Here is a 25,842-nt window from a genome sequence, read left to right as displayed (position 1 = left end):
CCCCGACCCTCTCCCGGGCCTGGCGTGACAAGGGGGAGCCTCGTCAGGGCTGCGCGGCAGCCGTGCCGGCCCAAGCCGGTCCAAGCCACAGGGCGGAGAGGAGAAACCGGCAGAAGCCAGAGCCCAGCCAAGAAAGTCTCCTTTATGCTTGGGCCAACCCGGATCCGCAGACTTGAAATAATACAGTGAGGTTGTGGATTGCACCCCAGTGCTGCAGGCGCGGCCCAGAGACGCCAGCGCTCTGGGGCCTCCCTAAAGCCCCCGCCAGCCCAGACATCTGCCCGCCTCACGGAGGCGGGAGGGGCCGCCCAGGGGGCTGTGTGTCCTGACAGCCGCAGCCACGTGGAGGAGGGAGGGGATGCAGCGGGGAGCCCAGGGTCCCTTCTGGCTGGGGGCCCTGACTGAACCCGTGCTCTCACTGGCACCGTCCTTTATCCCTGCGTGCAGATGGTGGGGGCAGAGCAGCAACCATTCTCGGGAGGGCTGGGCTCCCCTTTCCCTGATTTTCCAGACTTTGCCCAGTTCCCCAGGAGAATGGAGGCAAGCGCGGTGAGGGCAGGTGGCCTTGGTGACTTCTGGTGGTGGGGGTGCAAAGGAGGGGCCTGGAGTCTCCTTGATCCTGCGAAGAATGGGTGCCCGGGGTGTGCCAAGTCTGGCTTCCGGGGCCTGGGGTAGTGTGCTCATCGTCAGGCTCACTGGGGAGCCGCGTCCTATCTGATTACAGGCTGAGGGGCTTCGGAGCCTCGGGAGAGCTGCCCCAACCATTGTGTTCCAACCGCGGGCCGGCTTGCTGGAGAGCCTGGCTTTGCTCTGCAAGTCGTGGCACAGGCCAGCTGGGGAGTGTGAGGTCACCCCATTCTCTGGATCTATCAACAGGCTCCCCGGCCAGGCCCCCGTGAGCACAGAGCACAGGAGAGGGGACGAGTACTCTTGGGGTGCTAGGGTGGCATGGGGTTCTGAGGCTGGGCTGCTGCGGCCCCGGGATGGCGGTGGCCGGAGACTCAAGTCCAGCCAAGCTTACCAGCAAGGCCTCTGGGAGCAGGCAAACCAGGGCCGGGGTGAGCTCCGCCCAACTACCGGCTGTGCAAACCCGGCGGAGCTGCTCAGTCTCTCCGGGTGAGTTCCCGCCTCTAGGGGTGCTGTGAGGTGCCCGCGAGCCGCTGCTGCACTTGCCGTGAGGTATCCCCCGTGGCCTCTCGGCTGGGCCAGGGGATGATGAAGACAGGGCACTTGGCGGCAGGAGCCAGGCCAACAACGCACCGAAGGTAAGAAGTGGGAGGTCCTTTGGAGCACAGTGAGGGTCTGGCTGGGGCGCAGAAGGACGATGGTCCGACAGGAAGACGGGCCAGCACGCCATCAACGGTGCCAGCAGCCCCGAGCGCTGGGAGCTCACCAGCTGCCCACCTGTTGCTGGGCCTGTACCTGAGTTATTAAGCTGCCTGTGCTGGTGTGGACAATGTGGGTCTGCGTCTCAGCCTCCCCGCGAGCGATTATGGTCTCTACTCGGAAAGCAGAGGGAGCCAGCCAGGCTTTTCATGCTGAGCGTTCACAAGGGACGAGAGGTTTGGGAATTCAATTAAATGTGGCCAACAAGGACACACTGTGGCAAGCCCTTTGTCGGGGATTGGGGGTGGGGGTCGGGAGGTGGGTTGGCTGGGAAGACCCAGCTGTTCCCTGAGAACAGACGTTTTGAAATCTAAGTACCACGAAGTAAAAGAAAATCAATTTCCAATTACTTTCAAGCCCCAAGGTTACACCGAAGATAAGCTCAGAGACAGCATCGCAGGAGTGGAAGTGGTCTCCCAGACGCCGCCCCTGCTTCCTGTGACCTTGGCCGGGGCACCCCTCCCCCGCATGCCATGATGTCCACAGCTGCTGGGTCGCCACTGTCCCTTTGTCTCCCCCTGGACCCTGATGCTTCCTTAGTATGTGGTGGATGTCCAGCCTGGGAGAGAGGGTGAAGGCAGAGGGGAAAGAGGCCTTTTCTGCCCTCAAGCCCCTGGCGGGCGGGCAGGTGGCGGCATGCCAGGCTTGGCAGGACCGCGGTTGGTGGCAGTGACAGCAGTGTGACTCCTAGACACAATCTGACCTCCAAGTGTGGCTGGCCTTGGGGGAAATACCATTTCGTTTGCCTCTGAAATCAGCATGTCTGCTGGGGTGCCATGGTGTTTGGGGTTCTTCAAGGTTCCTCTCATCAGATCAGCCTTACCTGACAGCCTCGCTGTCCCCCCCCGCCCGGGGAATCCGTCCTGGAGGCCACCCCAGGTCCCCAGTCTGCACGGGGGTTGGCAAGCGAGGGCCCTGCTCTAACTTGCCTTCCTGCTTTCTGTGCTCTTGAAAACCATGGTTTTGCAATTCGCTGTCTGCCGTGGGCTGTCGGGACCTGTCGTGTTCGACGTGGAAGTGCTTCCTCTATAATTTGGAGCAAAGAACACGGAGGGAGGGCCTTTCCGGCCTGACCACGTGCAGCAGCCGCAGCCTGCGATGAACAGCTGCTGTCCTGGGTGGGGGGCCCTGCTGCGATGGGGGGTAGAGCCCTCCCACCGTGGGGCTGCTGCAACAGAGCGCTGTGGGCACACGGGGCGGGGGAACCCACGGGGCATCTGGCCGGGGACCCCCCACTCTATCGCAAGCCTCCGTCAGCCAGTTTCAATCTGTGGGTGTAGCCTTCCCTTTCATTCTCGCGCGAGTCTTACTTCTAGTCGCTCTTAACACGTAACCAGCCGAAACAACACACGGCGGGTACGTTTGCGCTCGCGGGAAGGTTCAGTCTACCCAAAGGCAGCGGGCGTGTTCCGCTTTCGCGTCGCCCGGAGACGGCTCCTGTGAGAGCTGGGTGCCTCCACGGGGAGCCTGTGCGAGCCTGGAGTTCTCCGGGACAGGCCCCTCTACCTGTGGAGGGAAGCCGGGGATGGATTCGTGCGCCTCCCTCCCCGCCACCCCTGCCTCCCGAGGCTCCGCCCCTCACGAGGTCAGCCAGCCGTCCCCCCACTGCCCAGCCTCCCACCTCGTGTCCCTGCCCAGCTCCCTGCCTGGAGCCTGCTCCCTCTTGGGCCCTCTGCCATCCCCCCACCCCGACTAGGCCCCCAGGTTCCACTCAGGCCAGAGTGAGCCCCTCCCTGCCTGCGTCTGCGAGCTCAGCACCCATAGTCACCCACCTGCTCTCAGCAAGCCACCTTCCCTCTGTCATGTCTGTCATGTTACCTCCATACACCCCCACACCTGACCCGGAAGCCAGTGTAGATGAGGCTCCGGAAGGATGGGGGATGGATGGATGGATGGATGAAGGAGCCCAGGCCAGACCCCCGGTCCCCCATCCCCCACACACATATGGGGAAACAGCCTGTTCTCTGTGATACCCTTTCTGCCCCCAACCCCCTAGCTCCACCCCTCACTCAGCATACTAGGACCTGGGGTGCACTGGGCAGGGTTCCAGGTGAATTTTCATGAGAAGAGGGGCTCAAGGGGGGCCCCCACCCAGGCCTGAGGAGGGCAGTGTAATGTCTCATTTCCCAGAAGAGGCCAGAGGGTTTTGGGGCTTGCCCAAGCTTGCAATGGCAAAGCGTCCCCTGCTCATGCACACCCCGAGCAGGGAGCAGGGCCTGGTACCCCCAGGACAGTGGGGGGCCCCGCCCCACTGCAGGGACCTTTAAGCATGTACTGGTTGGCATTTTAAAAGAATGAGCTGCTCCACTTTAAGTCCCTGAAAATGTCATGCTCCTGGGTCCCCTGGGTTGCTGCCTGGACCCTGTGTGGCCATGGGGTCCACCTTCCAGGCCCTCTCCTGGGGGGGCACCTCTGAGCCCAGGCTCTGATTCAGGGCGTGTCATACGTGATAGGTCCACGGCGCTTCTTGGGGACCCCAGGAAGTGCTGAGGTCTCAAGGGCACCCCAGGCTCCAGGGACAGCTGGAGGGCTGGGTGAGGCTGACGAATCCTGGGCCAGTTCATGGCAGGACTGACTGCCAAGTTTGCCCTAGGTCATGCTGTGGCCCCTCCTTGTCCCATCAGGGTCCATCCCTGATTGTTGTGCCAGGGGATCTGGCTGAGGATTCTGCCCTTTGGGGAGAGCAGACCCCTCGGGGACAGTCCCAGGATAGCTGGGGGTGCACCTCCCCAGCTGCTGGGACAGAGGGTGGTGACAGGCTGGGGGAGGTGGAGAGGCAGCTGCTCTTGTCTTTGGACCGCCCCAGGCCACTGGCCCCTGGATGGGCCAGGCAAGGTGGCATTGCTGCCTCGGGCGTTAAACCCAGAGCAACAGGCCTGAGCCTGGGACCCCGTGGTCCTCTGGGGGGGGGGGCAGGTGGATGGGATTGGCTCTCATCCTATCAGATCTTGGGAGAACTGACTCATACCTTCTCATTATTCGAGGGGCCCCAGCTACGCAGCCCCCCCCCCCGGGGGCTTCAAAGAGACTTCGTTCTACACCACCAAGGGCAGCGTCTCAACCTCGAAACCAGTGCGAGGCTCTCGCTGGTGGGAGGAAGGGCCCACAAGCAGGGGAAGCAGGTGCTCGAGCCGTCCTGCTGGTCCTGCTGGTCCAGCCCCCATTGCTAGCCAGGGCCAGTGCTGAGCCGGGCCTGGGTCTCCTCTAACGGTGAAATGGGGCTGGGATCTCTGAAGGTCCCCAGAGTCCCGTTGCAGAGGTTTCCGTTCTTTGAGGATGGTGGGGCCAGAGGAGCCCGAATTCGGGGATCAGCCGACGTGCTGGAGCCTTGGAGGTGGTGGGGCTTCGGGAGGGGAGTACAGAGGGAAGCCTCCGGGGGAGGAGGTGGGCTGGGTGGGACCCGGGGTGGGGGCTCCCTGCTCACCCTGGTTCGACCCTTCCTCCAGCCGACTTCCCACACAGGGCTCGGGGCGAGTGGCAGGCTCACGGGTATGTGGGGTTGATTTTTGGATGCAGGTTTTTACCCAGGAGAGCTGGAGGCATCCCCAAATCTTTCATCTAAGGAGATGACTTCATCCCCACCGGGCAGTGAGGAAGCTTGACCTCAGGTTTGTCTTTAACTTTTTGTGGCTTTTTCTCCGCCTCCGTGTCTCCATTTTAGGATGATGCTGATGAAAACTCGGGCCGCCCCTTTATGGACACCTGCGTGGACTCTGTTCCGAGTTCACACACGAAACCCAGACCTGGGGGTTTGGAATATGCTCTTGCTAACATTGCCGCAGTTACCAAGGACCACCCCCAGGCCTCTACAAATGTATCTATTTGAACAGGAAGGGCATTTCCCCCCAGTTATAAAAGTAACCCGAGCTGAAGCTCCCCAGAGAAGGCAGAAGCACACGAAGCGGCCGTCCGCTGCCCTGCACTCGCACAGCTCGCGGGACCGACCTTCCGGCGCGTGGCGCTGCTTTCTCCCTGCTCGCTGCGAGCGGACCCGCACATGTGCAGCCGGAGTCAGACGGCTCGGGCAGTCTGCAGCTGCCTCCCACCGACGTCCCGCTCGGGGGTCCTTCCGTGTCCTGCGCCCACCGGGCGCTGCCCTTCTCGTGGGCATGTGGCGTCTGCCGGGGGCGGGGGACACTGTGGGCACCCATCTTTGGCTTCTCCTCGGGTTATTTGCTTACAGTAAGTTCCTAACTGTGGAGTTTACGGGCTGAGGGCACATGCCCTTTAAAGACCCGTGATATTTAGTGCTGTCCCTCCCAGCTGACCGACCAAACCTCCCGCCCTCCAGACCCCCCACCTCACCAGCGCTGGCTTCTAGGGCTCTATTCACCTTTTCCCAGTGTGGGGGTACAGGGGGCATTTCCTATCACTGCGATTTAATCTATAACATGGCTGGAGAGGTTAAACGTCCTTCCAGGAATTTCTGCCTCGCTCTGCGCTGTCTTGGTTATAGTAGGGGTCTTTCCCTCTACGCACGGGGTCCTGCCTTCCCTGGGAATGCGGGGAGGGCCGGGACCTCTGCAGCTGTCACCCCGGGTTTCCGTGGGCACCCTGTCTCTGTGGTCCTCGGGGCTCGGACAGCAGAGTGCTAGGCCGGGGAGCGGCCGCCTCTCTGAGCGCCTATCCCATCCCACCCCTTCCCGAGTCAGCACTTCTCGGCGCCCCGTTCAAAGCAGATGTGGGTCCACCTCAGGCTCCGCGGGTCTGAGAAGCGCTCACCCTCACATTTACACACTGGTTTGGCTGAACTTGAAATTTATGTTTGAAGTCATTTTCTTTAATCCTCTGAAAACATCTCTTTGTTGCTTCTGGTTCTCAGCATTTTGTTGGGCAATCTGGTAATCTGGGGCTGGCGCTCTCAGAGGTTAACGACCTTTTCTGAGAATGTCTAGAACTTTCTTCCTCTTTGATGTTCTTACCTTTCTTTTTAATGTGAATGTGCTTGTCCTCTGCCTGCCCTTTGTGTCTGAGACCTCGTCTTCCCTGGGGATGAAGAAATTCTCACCGTCTAGGTCTGGAGATACTGACTCCTTCCTGTCTCTGCCTCTGCGACTCAGACCCTCTCCGTCTGTTTCCCGCCTCTCTGCCCTGTCCTGACGCCCCGGGCGCCCTGCCTGCTCTCATCTCCCACCTCACCAGGGTGTTCCTGGCGTTGTGAAGCCCGTCTGTCCAGCCAGCTGGGCAGCTGTTGTGAGTTTCCAACCCAGCACGTCCGTGCCTTCTCGTTCCTGTTCCGAACTCCAGCGTCCCTTCCTCTGGGATGCTCTTACGGGGTTTGGAAAGCCTGGAAAGCCTCCTCTCCATCCCGCCTTGCCTCGCCTGTCAATTCCAGACTGCCTGGTGGACAGTGGTGCACGGGGTGGGCTTTCGTGCGGCCTCATCTCCCCCTGTGCATTGACACTCGCACGGGGGGTGGTGTTGGTGGCGGTGGCCGTGGGGGTAGCAGTGGCCATGAGGGTGACCGTGGGGGTGGGCATCAGCCCTGAGGCCGCAAATGAGCACCCAAGGGCAGGGCTGCAGCCTGAGAAGGAGACGTGCCGGTGGGGGGGTGGATTGCTGGCTGCAACTGTTAGGACCTCAACCCCTTGCCCTGGGTTGCCATGTCCCCAGAGCCTGGCTGCCATCACTCTGCTGTCTCTGGTGGCCAGCAGAGTGTCTGCTGTCTGACACTAGGGCTCAGCACTGAAGAGCTCTGGGAGCATTTGACGGGCATGTGATAGTTTTGTGGAAAGGAGGCGGCTGGGCTTTGACATCGATGGGAGGCATTTGCTGTGCCCGTGGCAGGAGGGCCGAGGCCCAGGAGGGAGGCAGGGCTGGCTGGAAGGGCGTGGGAATTTGCAGACCCAGAGGCATCCTTCTCTGGGCTGGCAGGGGATCCAGCCATGATACCTACTGTCTCCCTGAGGGCTGGGCAAGGTCGGCTTCCTGCAATGGCCGTCGGGGGCCAGGGAGGGTGCGGACAGCAAGGCCAGCCTGGACGTGTCTCCCTCAGGGCTCGCAGACCTGCCCAGTGTGTCTAGTACTCTCCCCAAAAGTGAACCCACCACCCTGGGAGGGAAACCTTTGTAATGTTGTCATGTTTGTTCGAGTCCAAAGTAGGTTCAAGAATGATTTTTGGCATCTCTCCTCAACCCTCAGTGCCGAGCTGACTGCGTTCCCTCTCAGTTCTTCCAATCTTCTCCCCTTCGACCTCTGAGTCAGCATGGAAAGTCCCAGTCTCCCATGTTTGGACCCACCACAGTGGCTCGGAGGATGCTGGACTCCTTGTCCCCAGCAGGTGCGGCCCAGGATGCGGGGTGCTGAATTATTAAACCCCCTTCAATCTGGACTCCAGCCGTGCTGGGGGTGTCTTATGCCGTCTTAATTCTGACATCCCCCCATCTTCCCAAATGTCTCCGGAGGGAGATTCTGATCGGCTGCGAGTCTCAGTGACTGAAAAGCTCCCATAGAGCACGGCGATTCCAGTGACCTCTGACCTGTGCCAATGCCACGCAGGCTCCCTGGGAGGACGGAAGACGGGGTCTGCCCTGGAGTCCCCAGTCGTCCTGGGATGTAAGATCTCTTACAGTGCCATGCACACCAGAGTGGAGGCCGACCCATGCCCCGAGCTGCTGGTGCCTGGGGGAGGGTTGGAGGTCAGGGGTCGGGGGTCAGAGGTGCTGCCATGCCAGCGGACGGCTGTGGCGGAGGCTGGGACAGCTGGGACTCCGGGGGCAGAAGAAAATGGTTACAAATGGTTTCCTGTCATAAAGCAAGGACATGTATTTGATTTAAAGGACAAACGTTTGCTGTACTTGGAGTTTCTCTGAGTCTCACAAGGAAGGAGGGATTCTGAATTGAAGCGATCTGGCGACTAGCTGCACCGCGCACCTGCACCAGAGGCGGGATGATGGCACAGACAGGACTCGTACCGTCGGGTCTCAGCCATCCGCCGGCTGTGGTAAGCATGACGATGTCTTTGGTCCTCAGCAGCAAGGAGGCGCCCGCCAGTCTAATACAGGACAGGCCATGCCCATCACCCAAAGCGCAGGGGCTGAGGGCTCCGGCTGCCTGCCTGCCACAGCCGCCTCCGCAGGACCCAAGTGGGCATCTGGCCTCTGCTTGCGTGCTTGCATGCCTTCCTTGTCAGCAGGCTCACTACCTCACATAGGACCAGTCCCATTACAGGGGGTGCTCCCCATGTTGGCACTAAGGAGCCCAGCCCACAGTCACGCCTGAGTGATGTGGCCTCACGCAGTCATCTGGTCACCAGCTTCCGGCAGAGTTTGCGTGGCCCTCTCGGGATGTAGAGAGGAGGGGAAATCCGCAAGAATTAAAAAGGGTTGTTCTAAGGAGCAGGGGGCAACTGATTGCTAAGCCCTAGACCAGACCTTTCCTTAGTGGCAGGGTCTCTGGATTTAGCCGTCACGAGCCGTGCGCTGACGGAAGGCGGCAAGTGACATCTCCTTAGCGCCATCTCTTCTTGGCTTCCGAGCAGCAGCAGCTCCCCTGCCAGTCCCCGTTCACCACCCGGGAGCCGCAGGGAAGATGCACGTGTTCTGCTGAGAATGGCTCCCAGCCTCTGGCTTCCCGTCCCAGAGTGACGGGCTCGCCAGCATGTGGGGCGATCGGCCGGCGTCCAGCCCACAAAGGAGCAGCCACGGCGGACGTGTGGCGGGAGAGACAGCTCAGTGTGGAATGAGCAGATTTCAGCAGAGGCAGCAACTGACATAGAACAGACGTGGCTTGTCTTCATCAAGGGCTCTGGAGAAAGAAATCCAGCCTGGGATCAGGTTCTAACAAGATGCAGACAGTTCGCACACGACCATCAACGAGAGGTGCTTGACATACCGTCTTGCAAACGGGGGCTGGCGATGACAAGGCTCGTCTACAGACCGGCCAACGGGGGCTTGGGGTGCGCAGGCGGCCCCCGGGAGCCATGCTCGTGCTGCTGCGATTCATTTTTTCCAAAGAGGCTGCATTGACTCAAACGATCTCCGTCGTAAGCTGCTATTAACACGCCACAGCCCCACATTCTTCTTACAAAAATAACTTAAAACAAATGTGTCAGCAGCGGGAGCCCATGAGAGTGTTTGCACATTCGGGTGTGGAAGCATGTGGAAGGTTCTGGTGCCATCCAGCTCTGGTTGCCTTGTGCGTATGTGAAATGCAGTCAACAGGCAGCGTGCAGTTCCAACTCCAGCACAGTTACCAAGACCGTCACCTGCTTGTTTTCCCTGGGCCGCCACCACCACCGTGAGGTGTCCTGCATGCAGACCTACCACGCGTCAGTGTCCTGTTGCTGACCTGACAGACTGCTGAACGTGTGGTGGCTTGAACAGCACACGTGTATTATCTTACGGTTTTGGATGTGTCCCCAGGGTTGTCTTCCTTCTGGAGGTTCTGAGGGTGAATCTGTTACCTTGCCTTTTCCAACTTCTGGAGGCCGCCACGGTCCTTGGCTCGTGGCCCCTCCTCCACCTTCCAGTCCCTCTCTGTCACCTCTGCTTCCATTTCCATGCCTCTTTCTCTGACTCTGACCCTCCCACCTCCTGCTTTCCTTTATCAGGATTCATGTGATGACGTTGGGCCCACCCAGATAATCTGGGATAATCTCCCCATCTCAAGATCCTTACCTCAATCACACCTACAAAGTCCTTTGCCATATAAGGTCACATATTCATAGGTTCTGGAGATTAGGGCATGGGTGTCTTTGTAGAAGCTGTTATTCTGCCAACTATGGGTGGTATGGGCAATGGGTACACTGGAGTCTCATCTTTGTAGCCACAGGGTTGCAAAATGCTATGAGCGTCTTGGTACTGTGAGATGCCCTGACCCTAAAATGGATCTGTGTGCTGTGCACTGATGATGGGAATATAAATTGGTACAGCCACTATGAAAAGCAGTATGTGGGTTCCTCAAAAAACTAAAAATAGAACTACCACATGATCTAGCAATCCCACTTCTGGGTATGTATCTGAAGGAAACAAAGTCACTATCTTGACGAGATATCTACACACTCATGTTCATTTCAGCATTATTTACAAGAGCCAAGATATGGAGACCATCTAAGCGTCTAGCAATAGATTAATGGACAAAGAACACGTCACAGACACATACACACACAGACACACACATACATACACACACACACACAGAAATATTATTCAGCCATAAAAAGAAGAAAATCTTGCCATTTGTAAAAACATGGATGGACCTTGATGGTATTATGCTACATGAAGTAAGTCAGAGACGGATGAATACTATGTGATCTCACTTACGTGTAGGATCTAAAAAAACTGATTCATAGAATCAGAGAACAGACTGGTGGTTGTCAGAGGCAGGAGGGGGGGTGGGGAAAATGGGTGAAGGTGGTCAGAAGGTCCAAACTTCTAGTTATAAGATAAATAAATCCTGGGGATTATTGTACAGCATGGTGACTGTGGTTAACAATACTGTATTGCATATTTGAAAGTTGCTAAGAAAATGGATCTTAAAAGTCTAAATTTCAAGAAAAAAATCTGTAGTTGTGTGAGGTGAGGTATGTTAACTAAACTGATTGTAGCAATCATATGTATACACATATATATGTGGTCATTATGTTGTACACCTTAAACTAATATAATGTCAATTATATCTCAATAAAGCTGGAAAAAAACCCAAGAAATATCTCAAATCATCAACCCAACTTTACAATTTAAGGAACCAGGAAAAGAAGACCAAATTAAACCCAAGCTAGTAGAAGGAGGGAGATAATAAAGATCATAGCAGAGATAAATGAAATGGAGAATAGAAAAATCATAGAGGAAATAAATAATATCAAAAGTTAGGTTTTTGAAAAGATTTTAAAAACCAGCCTTTAACTAGATGGACTAAAAGGAAAAGACAGTTACCCAAATCAAAAATGAAGGTAGAGGCACTATTACCGATGCTACAGAAAGGAAAGGGATGAGAAAAGAGAACTATAAACGCTGGACACCAGCAAACCAGATAACTGGGTTATATATTCCTAGAAGCACAAAACCTACTAAGACTAAATCACCAAGAAACAGAAAATCTGAATAGACCTGTAACTAGCAGGGAGTTGAATCAGTAATAAAAAAATCTCCTGACAGAAAAGCCCTGGACCGGGTGGCTTCACTGGTGAATCTTGACAAACATTCAGAGAAGAAATAATGCCACTCCTCCTTGAACTTTTCCCAAAAGCTGAAGAGGAGGGAATAAGTCCTCTTGTACAAGAGGCTAGTTGTTACCCTAATACCAAAGCCAGGCAAGGCGACTACAATAAGGGCAACTACAAACCAGTATCCCTAATGAGCACAGATACAAGAACCCCAGCAAAATCCTAGCAAACGGAATTCAGCAGCACAGTAGAAGGACTGTCCACCAGGACCAAGCTGGTTTTGTTCCTGGAATGCAAGGATGGTTCAGCGTGCAAAACTCAGTCAGTCAATACACCACGTTAGCGGGATGAAGGGGGAAAAGTCACATGCTCATCTTAATTGATGCAGAAAAAGCCTTTGACAAAATTCAACACCTAGTCGACAAACTAGGAATAGGAGGGAACTACCTCCACATATTAAACCCACTCTGGACACCACACTCAGTGGTGAAACACTGGAAGCTTTTCCTTTAAGATCTGGAGAAGACAAGGATGCCCATTTTTGCCACTTCTGTTTAACAGAGTATTGGAAGTTTTAGCCAGAGCAAGTAGGCAAGAAAAAGTGAGAATAAAAGACATCCAAATTGAAATTGAAGAAGTAAAGTGATCTCTCTTCACAGATGATATGGTTTTATACATTGAAAACCCAAAAGCTTCCACAAAAAGCCTGTCAGAGCTAATAAGTGAATTCAGCAAAGTAGCAGGAGACACAATCAACACACAGAAATCATTTCTATATGCTCATAATGAACAATCTGAAAAGGAAATTACAAAACAACCCATTTTTAATAGCATCAAAAGGAATAAAACAATTAGGAATTAACTTGACCAAGAACGTGAAAGACTTATGTAATGAAAATTATAAAACGTTTCAGAAAGAAAATTTAAAAAGACATAAATAAATGGAAACACATGCTACTTTCATGTACTGGAAGGCTTAAAATAGTTAGGTTGCCTCTACTACCCAAAGTGACCCACAATTTTAATGCAATCTTCGTCAAAATCTCAATGACTTCTTTACAGAAATAGAAAAACTCAACCTAAAATTAGTGTGGAATCTCAAGGAACGTAGAATAAATAATCAAAGCAATCCTGAAAAAGAACAAAGCTGGAAGACTCACACTGATTTGTTTCAAAGTAGTGTGGTATTGGCAAAAAGACAGAATATAGACCAGTGGGATAGGACATAGAGAGACCAGAAATCAACTCTCTCCTACATGGTCAAATGAATTTTGACAAGGCTGCCAAGACAATTTAATGGGGAATGGAAAATCTTCCCAGCAAATGGTGCTGGGAACACTGGCTATCCATAAAAGAGTGATGCTGGACCCTTACCTCACACCACACATAAAAATTATCCCTCCTAGTTCCGTGGGTAGGGCAGATTCAGCTTCCTCGTGGGGTCTTCTCATGTGGCTGTGTCCAGGTAGCAGTGGGGGCTGGCCCCTCTGAAGTCTCAGCCAGGCCAGTACGTCCAAGGTGGCTCCTCTCACATGCCTGGTGCCTTGTCCTCATGGGATGGCGGGGTCCACCTGAGTTTGCATGGAGGTCTCAGGGCAGTAGGCTCCAAGAATGAGTGTTCCAAGAGCCCTGAGTGCAAGCTGCAAGACTTCTTGTGACAAGCTTGGAAGTCCCAGGACATGTCTTGGTCAAACAGGTCACTTGGGCCAGCTCAGATCCCAGGGACTGGCACTTAGGCCCCAACTCTCTGTGGGAAGAGCATCAAAGAAAATTATCTCAAATTCGCCACATGTCCCAATCCGTGTCCCAGTCCACCCCTGGCCCCACAGTGTAGCAGCCCTGCGGGCTGGACGGCAGTCCACCTCCAGCTCCCAGTCAGGCTGTAGGGGCCTGAGCCAGCCCCATCACGTAACTCCTCCGGCCACAGGGATGGGCAGAGGGTCCAGCATTCAGTGCACGGCCCGCGTGTTTGTGCATAGACACAGGAGCCCTCATCCTCTTGCTTCAGACCAGGGCTGCTCATGTTGCAAAGCCACATGTGTGCACCAACATTCTCCAGGAGTCATATTGAAACAAGTAAAAGGAAATAGACAAAATTAATTTTAGCATTTTATTTAACTCAATATACCCAAACTCTTATAATTTCAACAAGTAACTGGTTAAAAAATCACGACTGAAGTATCTTACGTTCTTTTCTATGTCTTCAACTCTGGGGGTGTATTTTATACTTACCACACCTCTCAGTTTCGACAAGCCGCCGTCCAAGTGTCCAGCAGTCACAGGAGACCCAGGGCTGCCCTGTGGGACCGTGCATCTCTCTGGGATGTGGGGGCAAGGCGAAGGCTGGTCTCACACTCCAGGAAGCCAGCCTGGAGGTGCCGCTGTCCCCGAGGAAGAACAGAGCAGAGAGGGTGTCTGAGAAGCCAAGGAGAGTCCTCTACCATCCATGCCTGAAGTCTACTTTCCTCCTGGAAGTTTTGGCAAATTCCTAGCCGGGCCCTGGCTGTCTGTCCCGCTTCCGTCTTGTGCTGTGGGAGGGTCTCAAGGAAGGGCCCCTTGAAGGGCATCATCAGGGTCCGGCTGGCTTTGGAGAGGCTTCAAGTTAAACTTTGGGGCTCCGTGGCCGACAGCTCGCCTCCGGCTCTGGGTCTGGGGACAGACTGACGGGGCTGGAGGCTGGAATCGCTCTGCCCCTGCTTGCCGACGTCCCTCCTCAGCGTTGGTTACAGACTCCCTCTTGTGTGATCAGGCTTATACTTTCTATACAATTTTCACCGGCTTTTATCATTTTACTCTGTTTTTCCTGCCATGACAAACTTGGGAAACGTGGTTCCTATGATGCATGGAAGCCACACAAGGGCTTCCAAAGGGAAGGGACAGCTGCGGCTAGCCTCGTATCGGAGGGCAAGTGAGGGGCAGGTGTCCAGGGCTCTGTGGACAGCCATCTGGGGCACGCTGGCCCTGCGGCCTGGGTCACCGTGTCATGCCTTTCCTGGAAGAGACGATGGCAGTGAGTTCTTGGAGGCGACGTGTGCAGGGCCATTTGGTAAAACCAGAGTGTCTCGGGGCAGCCGGCCAGTCTAGACAAGGGTGGGGTGGCCCAGACCCAAGGTCCGGGGAAACGGGATGGGGGTATGGGGTGGGGGCTGGGCCTGGGGTGAGTCAGCCCAGGGGAAAGGCAACTCTGAGGCCACCCCCAAGCAGGGGATGCTCCGGCCTCCTGGAACCGAGGCCGAGGGGATGCTCAGCTGTACTGGGTCCTGGCCTGTGGTCACCTCTCACCACCTGCGTTTGGGGTAACAGGTGGCTTCTGGCATCTGCTAGCCCTCTCTGAGACCAGCTGCCCTTCCCACCTTTCCATCCAGAACTGTGTCCTCACTGGATGGGGGCCGGTGCTCACTAGCAAGGTCCCAACCCCTTTCCTGGGCAGAAGGAGGCCCCTGCCCTCACAGAGATGTTGGCCTTCTGCCCACTGTCTTCCCTTCACTGATGCAGACACGTGTGCAGGGGAGGTGACAGTGTCCCCAGTCAGGAGGGCTCCGTGCGCCCCTCACTGGCCTGGGGGGTTGACCAGAAGGCCGAGGCACCACAAACCTGCTTGTGTCCTGGTTTGCTCACCCTGCTGCTCCTTCACTGAAGGAGACCCCCCTCCCCCGATGTCCTGGCATCCCCGACACATGTGCTCCGAGTTCTCCACGTGCCCTGGGTGCCATCTGCAACGCCGACCCTGGACATGTGGTCCAGAAACCAGGAACTCAAGGCAGGATTCAGCCTTACACAGGATCAAGGGTTAGGGAGGGGTCCCAGGGTCAGAGCACTGCCAGCCTGGGCGGCAGGGGCTGTGGGGCCATACCTGAGAAGGAGAGAGGGTCTGCGGACCCAGACCCTGGGACAGTTCTCCCCAGAGCCTGACAGGGAGGGGACTGGATCTCAGCTCCTGTGTGGGAGTGCCCCCAGCCCCGGCTCCCGGACAGGCCTGTGCGGAAGGGGCGCTTGGGGGAAGTTCCATGAGCACGACGGTGAAGTTTAAAACCAGGGTCCAGAGTCACTGTAACGATCAGACATTAACGCATCGTGGAGAAGGGAAGTGGTGTGTCTGTAGTGTCTGTGGCCAGCACGAGTGGGCTCCTGCCCTGGTCCACATCCTCATGTCTCTGTCACCTGAGACAGCAGGAGCGTGGCCTCACAGGACCCTGTGAGGGTATCAGGATGTGGCTCAGGGTCACGGAACTCTGGTCCCTAATCCCCAGGCCAGACCATCCTGGGGTCTCCATCTGCTTTTCCATCAAACAGAGGGTGGGGACCCCTGGTCCCACTTCCCCAGGCTCGGAGGCCATCCAGGGGCTGCGGCCCTGCTGTGCCCGGTGCACGGTGCTTGTGGGACGCTGGGTGGTGGCCTGGGGTGGGGACCCGCTCTTGGGTTTGGCCCCCTCCTTCAGGGGCTGGCTTGCGAAGGAGTGCTCGCCCTGTCCTTGAAGGCCACACCCAAGAGTGGACGTAAGGGGCGCCTGAGGCCTCCAGTGCCGGCCCCGCATCCCAGGCCCTGCCCTCTGTTGCTGGAACAGTGTTCCACTGTCACCCTGGCACTGGCCTCACCCTGCGGGAAAGGCTCCTCCATCCTGGGGTCAGGCAGCTCGGAAAGGTCATGCTTGTCTTTGGGTGTGGGTCCCCACCCTACACACACAGAGTCCCATTCACCCTGTGCACAGCCCTGACTCGGGGGCAGGGGGGAAGGCTGGTACCCACCGGGGAGGGGCCATCTCACCACACCCCCAGCCAGGGGAGTGCTGACGAGGGGTCCCTTTGACCACACTGTGGTGAGGTGGATGCCGCCCGGGGACCAGGTTCCTGCCCCTCCCCAAAGTGATGAGGGCCCAGCATGGCCCTGCCCCTGGAGTAGGGAGCTGTATGGGCCGGAGGGGAGAAGCCACGCGGGGAGGGCCGGCATCTGGGCCCTAGCCGTGTCGGAGGCCCTTGCCTGCAGGCAGTGCTGACCACCACCGAGGAAGCCCAGTGTCCCCGGGCCGCCCGGGCCTCCTGGCAGGGACTGGCCCCTCCCCACATTGGGCCCTAAGCTCCTGGCCTGAGACCTCCGGCGGAGACTGGCCCCACCGTGCCCACTGCCCACACTGGCTCGGGGACAGCTGGTCACTGCTGAGCGCACAGGGGCGCTTGGGTCGTCCTGAGCGCGAGGGAGTGTAGGTCATTGTGACCCGGCTTCACACACACACCCAGGCCACACCAGCCATCTTCATCTCAGCTGCCACAGCCTGTGAGAAGGAGGGACGGCACTGCCTCACAGAGGGGCCGCCCTCGGCCTCGTTCCTGCACATCCAGGAGGCACGGTCGAGTTCAGCTCGTAAATACCCACCTTTCAATCCAGGAGCGCACGCAGACCGTCCTGCGTGAGCTGCTGCACGCATGTGCACGCACCCAGACACCCTGGCAGGGGAGGGCAGGCCTTCCCCGGGGGAGGGCGCGCACCGGCCGCTGCTCCCAGGCCAAGGGCTCTGCACCCCGCCGAGGGGCCTTAGCCATCCGTTCCAGCCCCGGTCACCCTGGAAGGAAGGGTGACACCGCAGGCATCTTGATGTCTATTGGCTCGATTGTGACAACAGTGGGGGCACTTGTCCCCTTTGAGGCCACCCAGTAAGCCCCTGGTCTGTCCCCTGCCTGCCCCTGCTATGTGGCCTGGGGCTGGGGTGACAGCCACGTCATTGCAGCCTCTCCCAGGTGGGATGTGCCAGCCACACCGGAGACTCCACATGCCGGCTCTTCTAAGTCTTACAAACTCCCGTCAAGCAGGAGTTCTCCGTTTTGTCAGTTAGCAGATGGGGAAACTGAGGCTCCAGGTTGTGAGGGGTTTGCCTGGAGTCGTGGGGCTGGGAGGGGTGAGGGACAGCGTGGACATGCCCACAGGAGGATGCACACACCCACACCCCAAAGCCCCCGCTCCTTGATGGCTCCCCATCGAGGGGGACGGCCAGTTCACACCGCAGTGGGGGTGCCCGTGAGCCCCCCACCCTCTTGTGGAGCTCTTGCCGCTCTGTGACCCCAGGTGCCTCAAGCTTTGCCTGGTGATGCTTCTTCCTGTTGCTTTCCTCTGCCGTGGACTATAAATTTTTTTCTTATCCAGTAATACCCCGTTGCCTGTCTTTGGAATCCACCCCGAGGTTGAGATAGACCGGGTCCCAACCCAGGAACGCCCCACAGACGTTAGACACAGAGGCGGGGATCCCGCACACACCCTCCTCCAGCAGCCTTCATCCTCTGCTGCCCCGACGTAGGCTCTGTGACATTTCGATGCCACCCGCATCAGAGACTTCCAGGGCCACTGCCCGGAGCGGGGGCCTGAGCCATGTGCATGGCCGGATGCTGACCGGCGTCCTGCTGCACCGTAACCCACAGGACGGCACACGTGGTTTTTGGGTTTCCTTGGCTGTCTGGGCTCAGACTGTGGGCCTTCAGTGCCCATAAATTCCTCAGTCCCGTGATTCAATTTGCTACTGCTCTCGGGGCAACTGCAGAGTAGGAGGAGCTGAGCCAGAGCAGGGAGGAGGGTCCGAGTCACAGAGCCCACAAGCCGGTGTCTTCGAGCTGCAGAAGCCGACCGTCTCCCAGGTCTGGGCGCCAGAGGTCTGACGTGAAGGTGCAGGCCGGCCGTGCTCCCTCCAGAGGCTCAGGGAGGCTCCTTCCTGCCTCGTCCAGCTCCTGGGGGCTCCAGGCGCCCCCGGGCTTGTGACCGCTTCACTCCGTGTCTGGCTCCGTCTCCACATGGCCTCTCCCTGGGTGTGAGTCCAGGATGATTTCATCTCAGGACCCTTTACTTGATTACATCTGCAAACATCCTTTCTCCAAATAAGGTCACACTCCCAGGTTGTGGCAGTGAGGACCTGGACACATATTTTGGGGGCCTCAGTTCAACCCACTTCAACCGCCAACCCATGCATGCCCACTTGGATGGGGACAGTGCACAGGGTCCAGGGTAAGACTCAAGACCCCAGGGAGGCCCCAGTGGCTTTCAGAGCAGCCCTGGCTCGGGTCCACGCTGGGAGGAACCCCGCACAGTACAGCCACCTGAGTGGGCCGAGCAGGGGTACCACGCTTTGACCACTATCAGAAAACGAGAGAAGAAAGTGACTTTAACAGAGAGGAGCATAATATTCCCACAGGCAATGAAAGACGGCAGAGGGGTGTTCCCATGAGACAGATACAAATTGCAGTCTACTGCTTAAAAGTGCGGTAAGGGCGTTAGGAGGATGATACAAAACACACCAGGTAGACAGACTTCTCAGTGAGAAACATCCGGAAGTCGGGCGACACAATTCGAGAGAGAATTAGGAATAGGGGGAGAAAATCGCTTCCGAAGCCAAGACCTGACTGGAAGAAACACGGTGTGATAAACACAGCAAATGATGTCTGAACGAAACACAGAAGGGAGAAGTAAGAGCAAATTAAAATTAAAAAAAGTAAAAGGAACAAGACTTGAGAGAAACGGACAGATGTTGTTGGTAAGATGATTCGGGACACGCACAGGCAGTCCCCTGAACTCTCACAGCTGCTGACAAGGAAGACTCACAGAACCAGAAACACAGTGAGAAACTCTTCTAAACCGGAAAGAGAGAAACGCCTTGTCTCTCACGCACGCCACGCGCCCAAAAATGTCAGCCCAGCACAAACAGCTCAAGACATGGTCGAAGAGTTACTAGATTTGAAAGAAAAAGAAGACAATATTCTAGCAACTGAGCATGTAAGTCACAAGGGAAATAAAACGAGTGTGTCGTCAGAGGTTAGACAGCGACGCTGTGCTAGGAAACACGGGGGAAGGAAACCGCGAGCCGGAGACCGTCATCCGCGCATCCACCCTGGGTGCCCGTCACCCCGCGCACAGGCTGCCGTGATGGACTGGCACCGACCCGGGAGGACTGCTCTCGTGAGTCGGGAAACAAGAATCGCAGTGCCCGAGGCCGTCAGCGCCAGGACTGCGGGTGAGAGCAAACGCGCCGTTAGCTGTGGAAGGAAAAGTGCGGCTTGAGAGCAAGCGGGCAGGTGCACGGCAGACAGGCCGGATTACTGAGAAGGCGGGGAGATCTGTGGGGGTGGGCATTCGCACACGCTGGGAGCCGTCGTCCGCCGTCCTCGCGGGCAGGGCACTGGGGGTGCTGTCAGACCGCAGGGCGTGTGCGTAATGACACCGAAATACTATCTCCCACAAAACAGAACTAGTGAACTTTAGAGAAGTAACTGGTTTGCCGGTTCTGGGTCTGAGCGCAGAGATGTGTGACGCGAGCCCGGGGCACCTAGTCGTGCAGGTGACAGCGAAGAAGCCATCAGGACACCCGGCTCGTGTCAGCAGGGCCCAGGCGCCAACCTGAAGAAGCCCCCACAGCCAAGGCTGAAACTACTGGAGCTTCAGGAGGAAGTATAAGAAACCCAGTAGAGAGAAACCTGTAAAATCCATTCCAACTCCTGGGCTCTTTATATTGGCACGCAGTGTTACCTCCTGCTGTGCGACAGCTCGCCTTGCCTCCCACCCGATCCCCTAGGACGTCGAGTGAACATGTAGGAGCCAACACTCAGCTCACCTGAGGAAGGCGTGCGCCGGCTGTCACCCCAACGCAGGGAGCGGGGAGGGAGCCAGCCTTCCTCCTACCCACCCATCAGTCTGTTTGTCCTAAAACACCAGGACAGTCTTAAAAGCTCTCTCTGGAGGTGGCCGCGTGTCAGTGCTGGACCAGCCGGGGCTCCGGTGAGTAACCAACCTGGGGTAAGAAGCCCGAAGATCACAGTCACCTCTCCTATGTCCACTCTAAGTCACTCCAACTTACGTTTGGTGGCTCGCACAAAGACACCAGCTTGCAGGATCTCAGAAAAGGCAGCAGCTTCCTCCTGGGTGGGCAGCCCCGAGTGGACACGGCCAGCCCTCGGTGACAGGGATAAGCGGGTTCTGTCTTGCTCCTTTGCCGTCCTGGGTGTCCCCCACCCCGCCCCGTGTGGTCCGAGGCGGCTTATTCCCCCGCCCGTGAGTGCAAGTGGGCAGAGCCGCAGGAAAGAGAGAGAGGGCCAGAGGGTGTGCCTTGTCTGGGAGGGTACGCTCTGGGCCGTTCACACCCACTTCTGCTCACATCCCCGGGGACAGAATGGAGTCACACGGCCACACCAGCGCCAAGGGAGCTGGGGAGCCAGTATTTATTCTGGGTGGCCGTGTCTAGCTGATGGCACTTAATTACCAAGGGAGAAGAGGAGGACGCAGGTCGGGCACACCCAGGGATCTCTGTGGCCTGCAGGCTGTGCCTCCCCCAGCGGGGCAGACGGTATGAAGACTGGAGACACAATTGTCTCCTTGTCCATCCAAACGCAAGTCCCTCCTGAAGGAAGGATCAGATGTCCTGTGCTGTCCTGACTTTGAGTGTGCCTTGGGACTTCTTTGGTCAACAAAATGTGGGCGGAAGAGAGGTATTCCCTTCTGAGAGATGTTTGTGAGTCAGAGCCTGGGGCCCCTGGGCCTCTTTCCTCTTGGCCTCTGAGACTAGCCGTGTTTCTAGTGGAGGCAGCGTTCCCAGGCTGGCTGCCCAGGAAGGTGATGCAGACCAGACCCTCTGCCGGCCCACGGCGGACCCTGACACGAGTGAGAAATGGTTCTTGGCTGTGGCAAGCTGCCGGCACGTCCTGGGCAACTGGGGCTCCACTCAGCCTTCCAGGGCTAATCCACGTCACTCGTACTTCTGTGAGTGTCTACGAGCGTGTGTGAACGTGTTTACGGAGTTGAGAGCATAAATTATAGACAGTTCAGAACTGTGCTTTACCAGTTAATTGACCTCAGGGTTTTTCCCATTTCAGTCAAGGTTTAGTACCCACGTCAGTGGCTTGGAGACACACTGGTTCCCAGGTACGTCGTGACGACAGGTGTTGTTTTCTGCAGCGATGAGAAGATTATCTTTGTACAGACATCTTTGAATTCCTTATTATTTATTTAAGTTAATCTTTGGAGATGGAGTTTCTGGGAGAGGGCATATGCACCATTTAAGCTCTTCATACACAGTCGCCGACTTGCTTTCTAGAAATGCTATATTGATTCATCTTCTCACTGCAAAATATTAGTGTGTGTCTTACCCCATTTCTAAAAGTCTTGGCAAATTTGATACACAAAATGTGCTATTTTGCTCTTTTGTTTGTATTCATTGACGAACACTGAATTTAAATAGATTTTAGAACTATATCTAATGACCTTTTGCGGGTCTTCTATTGTGAGTTTTTTGTTTTCTCTGTCCATTTGTTTCTATTAAAGTCCTAGTGTTGTAAAAAAGTAAGGAATTACTCACGTCGCAGATCAATGTATTGAAAGAGTTGAGATGGATCGAGGGGCAGAGGGAACGACCGGGTTGTTCACAAGCCCCCTTGCCTTGCTCCTGAGGTGACAACTTTTTAATTTTTTCATTCTAATTTTTTGCTTCAGGTTTCTAGTTAAGTTCCACTTAGTTAACATAGAGTGTGATATTAGTCTCAGGAGTAGGATTCGGTGATTCACTGAGATGACAACTTTTACTCTTGGGATCCTTCTGCTTCTTGTCTGTCTGGTGATTAGCCCTGGACTCCCCACAACATGCCCGGCATCTGCAACGATACACTCCCGTCTGTCCCCCTGTGATGCAGCAGAGAATTCAGCCCCTCGCGCCCTCTGACTGCAACATCCTTACGTTCCGGTGCTCAGCTCTCTCCTTGATCATCTCCCCAGTCGTCACTGTCATTTCTCAAGTCCCCACTTCGTGTGATGACCATCTTGGTCTTAGCTCCCCTGCCCTGCCGTCCAGCTCTTTCCACTCTTTCCTACTCCCAGCCTTTGTCGTCTGGCATTTGACGTCCCCTTGTCAGGGTGGATGGCATTTGCATTCTGTTCTGAAATCGTGATGAAGTCTTTTCTACTTTACCTCAAAATCTAAAATCTAAAAACCAACACTGTTTACTTTATTGTGATTATGTAGATACTTATCTCAAAGCCAAAAAATTATTTATTTCAGAGTTAAGATCCCATTTTCTTTAACGGTCCAGCTATTTGGTTTTCTAGAATTACTCGTTGCCCGCCCCACCACTGTCTTTACCATTCGGTGAGTTGTGTAAGAATCTCAAGGATGGCACCTGGTCTTTGACATGCCCCTCCTCCATGGTATTTCCTCCTGGAGCCCGTGTCTGCTCACTTCAGTCTTGGGGTGATGGCCCCACAGCTGGAGTCATGGCATCTTCAGATTTCCTCCCTGGGTGGCACCAGCTGTGTCATGGATCTTCTCTCTCTTGGTTGCACTTGACGCCTTCATTTTTCAAGAATATTCTTAACACAAGCAAAGAAAAGAGATAAATTAGACTTCATCGCAATTAAAAACTTACATGTGCCAAAGGACACTGAAAGTGAAAAGACAACCTACAGAGCGGGAGAAACTATTTGCAAGTCACATATCTGATAAAGGCCTAGTGTCTAGACTCTATTAGGAACACTCACAACTCAACAGTTAAAAGATAAGCAACACAATTAGAAATGACAAAGGATCTAAATAGACATTTCTTCAAGGAAGTCTATGGATGGGCGATAAGTACTTAGAAAGATATTCAACATCGTCAGTCGTTAGAGGAAAGCAAATTAAACCCACAGCGAGATGCCACTTCACATCTGCTGGGATGGTTAGAATCGAAACGTCGAGGACGTGGAGAAGCTGGAACCCTCGTGCATGCTGCTGGGAGGCAAAATGGTGCAGGGACTTTGGAAGACAGTCTGGCGGCTCCACAAACCTAACCACGGAATTACCACATGACCCAGAAATTCTGTTCTTGGATACACAGTTGGGAGAATTGGAAATGTATGTCCACACAGAACGTTCATGGCAGCATGATCCTAAAACCCCAAAGTGGAAACAACCCAAACAAACAGCCCCAGAGGGATGGATAAATAAGACATATACCATGCAGCGGAATGTTCTCCAGCTACAGAAAGCAGCGACGTGTCGATGCACGTCGCGACAAGGATGGACCTGGGAAACATTACGTGCAGTAAAAAAGACAGAAAGGCTGCATATTGTGAGACTCCATTGATTTGAAACGTCCAGAACAGGGAAATCCATAGACATGGAAAGGAGACTAGCGGTTGTCAGGGGCTGGGGTACAGAAGCCCGGGAAGTGACTGCTGTTGGTTACGGGGTTTCAGTTTGGGGTGATAAAAGGTTCCGGAATCAGAGTGGTGGTGGTTGCATAACCTTGAGAATCGACACTTTACAACAGGGCTTTGCGGTATGTTAATTACCTTGATGATAACGACAGGTGCCCTTGTGTGGTTTCTGGGGAATGTCTCTGTTCTCCACTCATTGCTTATCGATGGGTTGCCACCCAGGGCGTACCTCCCAGAATGTCTCCCTAGTTAGTGTTTCCCAGGACGTGCTTGAAGTTTAGTACCAAGTGGTAGAGCACACGCAGCTTCCAAAACAAGCTTTTCAGCTGATGCTTGTTTATACAGGAAAAAGTTGCTTTGCTATCCTCAAAATGCAATATGATACCTTAAGCAAAACATGTGTGGCGAAAGTGTTGAATCCCATGGCCCACACCAGGTAGAATGTCGGATGTCAGCACAGGGACGGGAGAGATGTTGCCTGCACTCGGATGCCCCCAGCGCACCTGGCAACCACGTGTCACCAGCAGGGGGAGGGTTTGTGGTGTGGACGTGGTGTCTAACGTGTTGTATTCACACATAATTTGTCATAAGCAGAGGGAGTCTGTCATGTTTTATTTCATCTTAGGAAATTAGTAGGGGTTTGGGTTGATATGTAATGCATTATAATTCTCTTTTTTAAAATAATAGAAAATGGGCTCCCAGGTGGTATTTTCTTGCAGAATAGGTGTTTTCGGGGTTGGATAATTTATGTGGCGTGTAAGGTGTTCCCGGCTGGGCTGGATATAGGATTCCAGGTTCAACGTGATTTTCCTCTGGTGTGTGGCAGGTGTCAGTCCGTTGTCTTCTAAAATCCAGGGCTGCTGATGACAAGCTGGATGCCAGTCTGACTTCTCCTCTGGCTGAGGGACCTAATCTCTGAACACTTTTGGACGTTTCCTTTCCCCTTGCCGTGTGTGGATGTTCACCTTGGCCATCTCCGAGGGTTACTCGGGGCAGGCTGCTGAACTTCCCTTGTGAGCTGCGGATGGTGTCACTACCCCTCCCGGGTGAGGATGGACCAGACGACGCACCCCGGGGGTCTGCCTGTCCTTTCGGTCTGGCGCGGTCACTGCTCCCCACTTTGGAGGTGACCCCACCTGGCCTCCTGGCGACGGTCTGGCTGGCCTGCCACTGAGTCCCTCTCCAGAGTTCCTGACTTCTGTAAAGCCCACAGCGTGTCCTTGGCCAGGGCTGGGGCTGCGGCCAGCTCTGTGCTCCCTCGAGCAGCAGCCATAAGAGCCCCGATTGGGGGCACAATCTCCAGTTCCACGTTTGGTCCTCCCAGCGTGCCATCACGGCCGAGTCAAGCTCCACTGGGAGCTCACTGAGCGCAGAGCTGGGGAGAGGTTCTCACAGCTGGCCCCCAGCAGCTGGACCAGCTGCTCCAGCCTCTGGTGCCCCGCCCTTCCTCCCTGACCTCTGTGACCCCCGTGCTGCTGTCATAGCGAGAAGCCCCCCACCCGCACACTTCAGTGTGCAGGTGGGGGGATCCTCCCGCCACCCCTCGGCCCGGCTGCCTGCAGTTCCAGCTTCTCCAAGTGCCCTTGTCCGCTCTGAACACTCAGGCAGGGATGATGCCGGCAGTACCTCTGTGTCCCCAGGGGCTGGCCACAACCGAGGACCTACAGAACGTGGTCAGTCCGGTCTTCCTGCACCGCCACCTCCTCCTCCTTGTGACGAAATGGCGCCCAGGTGCCACCTGTGTTGTTGCCGCGCGGTTTGGTTTAAGGCTATCTAGGGCCACCATTCGAGCCGGGGCTGGAGGTGGTAAGGTGCCGACCTCAGGCCCAAAATTGAAGGGGCATCAAAAACCTCAGGATTCAAGACAAATGCGATTTTAACGCACCATTTCAGAAGACCAAATGCAAAGCATTCATGACGAACAAAATACCAAAATTTTTAACAAGGTAGGATTTAGGCAGAGCCACGTGCCAAGCCTCACGGCTGCCGACGCAAGAGGACAGGCCAGGAGCAGAGACCCTGCCTTTCTTTAGGGGTGCCCAGGGCAGTTGAGAAATGGGGTGGTTGGTGTGGCAAGGCACCGCAGACGTCTCTGCAAGGAAAGGCCAGAGGAGCCTTCCAGTTCCGGGCGTGCGGCTGAGCCCAGGAGTGGCTCCGGGGTGTGGGCAGCACCACCGCCAGGCCCGGGTGGCCCGTC

General features: G+C 55.6%; 1 long non-coding RNA gene across 3 annotated transcripts; it reads left to right on the top strand.

Annotated features, from left to right (window-relative positions):
* The first annotated feature begins 1,128 nt into the window (after positions 1-1,128).
* Positions 1,129-11,013, top strand: LOC123790105 (uncharacterized). 3 transcript variants are annotated; one of them, XR_006779009.2, is made up of 5 exons: positions 1,129-1,265; positions 4,903-6,579; positions 7,528-7,666; positions 8,166-8,329; positions 8,867-11,013. It is a non-coding gene; the product is annotated as an uncharacterized LOC123790105 (long non-coding RNA). The 3 variants fall into 3 exon arrangements; XR_015725868.1 differs by having other exon boundaries at positions 7,528-7,941; XR_015725867.1 differs by having other exon boundaries at positions 7,528-8,329.
* The last annotated feature ends 14,829 nt before the right edge of the window (positions 11,014-25,842 follow it).

Source organism: Ursus americanus, chromosome 1 (genome assembly GCF_024610735.1).
Source record: "Ursus americanus isolate L20-20 chromosome 1, mUrsAme1.1.p, whole genome shotgun sequence".
Taxonomy (NCBI): Eukaryota; Metazoa; Chordata; class Mammalia; order Carnivora; family Ursidae; genus Ursus; species Ursus americanus.
The sequence above is the reverse complement of the archived record's forward strand: the minus strand, read 5'-3'. Positions and strand labels throughout refer to the sequence as shown.